General features: G+C 33.7%; 1 long non-coding RNA gene across 1 annotated transcript; it reads right to left on the bottom strand.

Moving 5' to 3' along the window:
- Positions 1–2,089: 2,089 nt before the first annotated feature.
- On the bottom strand, positions 2,090–5,767 carry LOC149616175 (uncharacterized). Its single transcript, XR_016376133.1, has 4 exons — positions 5,051–5,767; positions 4,907–4,990; positions 3,040–3,190; positions 2,090–2,209 (listed from the first exon to the last, which is right to left on the bottom strand). It is a non-coding gene; the product is annotated as an uncharacterized LOC149616175 (long non-coding RNA).
- Between the last annotated feature and the right edge of the window lie 233 nt (positions 5,768–6,000).

The following is a 6,000-nucleotide window of genomic DNA, read 5'->3' as shown; positions in this document are numbered from 1 at the left end:
ATGGCGACATTAATGGATTATTACATTTTAGACAGGTCTTTATTTATCTCGATAAAAGGCTTGGTATTTTATTTTTTCACTAGCAACGATTTCTGAATAGCAAAAAAATTTACTAAACTCCTCGATCTCTCAGTTATTTAAATCGGAAGCGTCGCCTTAACTTTTTAATTATCAACGATACATAACTAAAGTGACCATTTATTTTTTACCCCAAACCGGGACGGCTTGTAAACACTAGAAACAAACTAAAATTCGGATTGAAGTAAACACAACTAAGATTTTTCTAAGGGTTGATATTGTCTTTCTTATATTTTTCTGAAGCACAGATTTGTTCATGGAGGTCTGGTGATGATTTTAAGCAGGGGCGCCGATCATTGTTTTTCTCATGGGGGCTGGGGCCCAAGGCAACACCAGGGAGCTCAGCCAAAAAATTTAATTCCTTATAGAAAATATGAATTATGATATTAATGAAAAGAAAGTGTGTTTTTATAGGAAATATAGTACTAAAAATCCTCATAGGTAAACCTATTTTAGCTTAAACTATGTAGAAAAATCTCAAAAAAACTAATCGGATTTTACTTTGAAAAGCAAAGCCTATTGAAAATATTATGTTTAAAAATTCAGAACGAGCGAAGCGAGCTCCGCAATTTCGCTGTCTATAAATTTGATCTCGATGAAAGAGCTAAATTTTGATAAACTTGGCGCCTAACTAACTCTTTTGAAGGTTGTCGTTAAATACGCATTTGCGTTTAGGCATTTTGAATAAAAGAAGACTCACTCGTCACTAGAAAAACTACACAAGTCACCTTGACATTGTTCACAGATTTGAAGAAATATTTAGCAGAATACATAATTACATATACCGCGCGATAATCAAAACTGGGACAATTTCCAGAAAACGGGACTTTTTAGTGTCCCGAGGCATTCTTCGGGGACACCGGGACAAAGTTTAACAAACCGGGACTGTCCCGGCTAAACCGGGACGTATGGTCACTTTATACATAACCCATAGTAGACCAAGAGCCCTATTATCCAGCCTCTAGCTTCCCAAATAATGTGATATGCTAGTGGAAGTGGATCAATGAAAAATGGCACCGACTGCCATCTATTTTGAGGAAGGCAAAAGAATTACCACTAAAATCTAATATGTCAAAGACATGGAAGTGTCCCAAATGCTTACTATATGTTTTTAAAGTCAATTCTCTATTAATCTAACAAATTTCAGAATGGGAAGAGCAATAATTGAGTAGGGTGAATAGAGACTTTCGGATTATACGGTCATAAAATTGCTTTCTATTGCTAAATTTCGTCTACAATTGTTCAATTACGGAATCTGACAAGCTTTGCAATTTACAAGTTCGCTAAAATGCCAATTACCCCTTACCACTATTTACGAGAACTCGGCCATTTTTAGATTCATGACGCATGGACAGCGTCAATTATAAAATATATTTAATTTAATTTTTAAACTCGCGTTTTAAATTCCAAAAGATTAACCAAAGCGTATTTTAAGACAAGAGAGGAAACTAATTCAAAAACTCACAGTTCGTTGGCCACTGGTATTAAACGTAAAACGCGAAGCACTTAATTTGGGAGTACGCGTCACTTTATAGTTAAACGATCCGTATCAACATTTGCAAAGCCGACATTTTTTTACGGACTGAAATATTCAAGAATTTGGAACATTTGACGGACAGTAACTCTTTATCGACTAAAATGATTCATAAATGGAAAATTTCCTTATAGCAAAAAAGTATTTAAATTTTTTTAATATTATAGACTTCGTTTAAAAATTATTGGTATTATAAAAAACATACGCATTTTTTTTCTAAATAAAAATTTACTGTGTCAAGAATACATATATTTAATAGAAGCAGGAATGAAAAACAATTATCCTTTAGTTTAGTCAAACTTATAGACCAATTAAGAGCTCCTACCCTAAACTCGTATCGATATACAGGTTGTTTCTGAAACGTCTGGCCAAAAGTACCTCAGCCAGGGTTAAAACAGTAAGACACAGAAAATTCACATTTAAAAGCACATATATTTTAAAATCTCACAATATTACATGATATTACAAGCACAAGTACAGTGTTTAATAATTTAAAAACTTCATATCTTGATCATACTACTAGTATTTAAAATTGCGTCTGATTTCCTTTACCAATCATGGTCATCATGTCCATGTCCACCACCTCCATGACCATGTCTTAAATTAAAATTAGTAAAATTAATTTTAAATTATCTCTCGTATTTTGAATGGTGAAAAGTAGTTCCTTATTTCTTTAGTAAGAAGGTTCCACTTCCGTGAATGTGTCTGATTCATAATTTAGTATTTAACTCATCCCTCAACGTTTGTTAAAATTTCCTTAATATCGTATTATTGAATTTCCGTTTTGATCATTACTTTAGTAACGCATCGACCGAAATGAGACGCTAATTACGAGATGATAAACTGATTAGACCTAGCTGGGAGTTAAAGTGTCTCGGGAGGAATTTATTAATTTAAAATAACACAAGTTTCCTAATATGTCCTAGCTTCAATGAATTAAGGAACTCATTATGAGTGGGTATTTTACCCAAGACCATTAAACACAGATGGACTGGTTCTTTTAGGGCAGCGCCTCTCTAGCACCACGCCACGACCAATATCGAAACTTTTTCTACTGAAACCACAGATGTAACATGACCTATGAGCACAAAAGTTTCGGGACCCTCCCGCTAGGGGACGACGACAGGAGATGCCATTAGAAGAATGGGGGTTTTAACTTATCATTACAGTACATCTGTGTTTAATTGCCTTAGATTTAACTTGAGGTCATTCGCTAACGTGTCAATCTAAAAGCTTATGATTGGCTACGCCGCTGACACATTAAAGCGAAATATTTCTTAAGGGAAAATGCCCTTTTCTTCATATAAAACGTTTGAGAGATAATTTCCATTTCTTAAAACAATACCTAAGGCGCAGGCGCACCAAAGCCTCTGAAACCTTATTACTGAAGAAAACCTTCCTACTGGTAACAAAGACTATAAACTCACCCTCCAACGTAAATTGGAATTGGAATAGAGTGTCCACCGTGATATCCTCCGCCGTGTCCATATCCTCCACCATGACCATATCCTCCACCATGTCCAAACATGATTGCCAATGCAGCTAATTTTCCCAAGTGGCCACCGTATCCCAGTTGGGCTTGAAAAGTAACCAATACAAACATAACCATCATCAAAGAGAAAGTTACACGGTTTGCAATCATTATTTTAAGCTAATCTAAATCCGTTCAAAACACTTGAGGAATGAATTGTTAGTGATTTTCCAACTTGCAATCCCGCAATATTATATAGTGACCAAAAAGGAAGTGTTATGTTTAAAAGTTTAAATTATTTTTAAAATATTATGTTATGTCATTCTAATTTGGAATCATTTGTAAATGTTTAATGTCCGTAACGTAAACACGTAAACAATCAACATGTCTTCAAGATATAAAAGGATATAAACAATCCGGGAACGACTTCCGTTAAAAGTAAACAATATCGGATTAAGAGATTTTAGGAAAAGATTAATAGTACTACTTTTTATTCTATGCAGGTTTCTATTGCGTTTCACTCCGCAATAAGCAAGTCTGTATAGCATAATTATATGAATTTCTGAAACCACAGTTGTAGAGATCATAATATTATTTGTTGTCTACTATGCAAATTTTTTATTATGTTTACTAGGTAACATTTATTTTAAACTTTTAAAATTTAAGCGGAAACAAAATGGAGGTAGTTTGAAATGAAAGTTATAAAGTGAAATTATTATTTCGTAAGACGTGTTGCGAAACGGTTGAGAACCACTTAGGTAGCATTCGAAATATTTTTTTGAAACTAAGGGCTTATAGATGTAATTGCACTTCGATACTGTGTGGAAATTATCCGCGTACAATTCATTTCAAGGTACGTTATAAGGTGTTGCAATATTACTATTTCATAGGGTGTTAAGCTTTATCTTGTTAGTGTAAATACTCCATACAAAATATTTCTCATAAGTATGTCATAAATTAATGTTCTTTGAGTCAGACTGAGTGAAACGCATAAAAAAATTGGGTCTAAAACATTTAGTTTTGGAGGTACGAGCCCACAAACATTGGTCCCTTAAACAAGGAAATTGGTAGATATTTTTGGAGTGAGGCATATCAGCCTGCCCATCTTGTTTAGACAATTTCAATAGCCTCCGATCTATGAACGTTAATGAGAATTTGTCTGAGTTTGAAGTCAATGTTATTTTATTCGTACCAAGTTAACATCGTTATTTAGAGGTATTGTTCAATATTTCAACCATTGGCATTAATAAGATTCTTCGATTTAAAAAAGAGGCAACCCTCAGTATCGGGACATTCAAGAGGGTTGACCCATAGCCCTGGCACACTTACTTCTGCTAGATAAAGGTTCAGTAAAGTTCTTAGATTGGAGGCTATTGAATTTGTTTAAACAAGATGGGCAGGCTGATAGTATTACTCCCCATGTGTGGCAACTTTCCTGTTTTAGGAGCCAATGTTTGGGGGCCCGTACCTCCGAAATTAAATGTTTTAGACCCCTTGTTCTTTGCCACTTTTAACTCAGTATCACCCAAAGAACACCCCCTTTAATTTATGGCATACTTATCAGAAACATCCTGTATCCTGTATACAAATGTTTTCTATCAGTTACCAGAAAAAACTTATAAGCGACACCGGGAATTTTAGAGGCGTCGGGATGATTCTTAAGAGATGTTGGGGGAACGTCTTACATATCATTTTATTTACATCACCATGACCCAAGCGTACAACGTTTACTAGAGTTTCAACAAGCGATTCCCCATGTCTTTTCTATTTTACCTTGTCATTTCATATTTAAATGCTCCAATTTAATAAAAAAAATTTCTTACCTTATGAATTTCAGTTAAAATTGAAATGGACTTCTACTTTGGTTTTCATCCCATCCACTATCGGTGTTCGAAGTTTTTCGTTCACTTTGAAATAAACTTATCAGAATTATAGAAAATAATAATAATAACTAAAAATCTTCTTACCTTGCATTGTCTTGCTTTGGTATAAGTCCAAACTCTTTGGCTAATTGATACATTAGATTTAATTCACTTAAACGTCGAATTAATCCAGAATGTGTCGATTGAAGATTATAAGAAATAACAAAAATCAATAGTAAAACCTTAAAAATCATAGCGCCATGATTTAATATATTCAAAACATTAATTGGAGAGCCAAATACTTGAAACCGATACTTGGAATGTTTACGAGAAAATGAGCCGTTCGATAAAACGATGCCGTATTTTTATATTTCAATCAGTGACTAAAACAACTTAATAATAACCTGTAACTTATCTTTAACTGAACTATATAACCCTTATCGTTGACAACTTCCGTTTTCTATACCAGGAATATGTTAATTAAACAAACAATAAAAATTTTGCACTTTTCTAGGAAATATTAGGGTTAAAAAGAATCGATTTCAAAATTCCGGTAGTTCATTTCAATCTCAAATAGCAATAAGAAACAAGTTTAGAAAGATTTACGTATAACATGGACTAGTAAAAAATGGACAAGAGCCTTAAACCAGCAGTTATTTCCGCACCATGTTGGTACGGGGTAATATATACTTGAAGACTTTTCTGTAAAAAAACAGGGTACTCTTGATTTCAGCTAAAGGTCAATAGTTCATACAACATTTTTTTTCTTTTTTAGAATGTTGAAAAAAGTATTGTAAAACCATGGAAAATAAAGTAAATAAGTCTTAACTGTACACTTTTTAAACATTGGAAATGGTAAGGACCATGTACCAAACCGACTGTTCTCCTATTGGTTCTTGGAAATATCGTCTGCTCGTTCCAAAAAGGCAAAAACTGACGATTAAAGTTTGAAATAATTTAGCTTAATTATGGTTAAAACGTTTTTATACTACATAAATTCTACCTCCAAATGGCAGATGAAAACACACAAAAGGGATTGTACCAGAGTTTGCTGC

This window comes from Phalangium opilio, unplaced genomic scaffold, assembly GCF_054372755.1.
Source record: "Phalangium opilio isolate 3A_F unplaced genomic scaffold, DU_Popi_V2 ptg000217l_1, whole genome shotgun sequence".
In the NCBI taxonomy this organism is placed as follows: Eukaryota; Metazoa; Arthropoda; class Arachnida; order Opiliones; family Phalangiidae; genus Phalangium; species Phalangium opilio.
The sequence above is the reverse complement of the archived record's forward strand: the minus strand, read 5'-3'. Positions and strand labels throughout refer to the sequence as shown.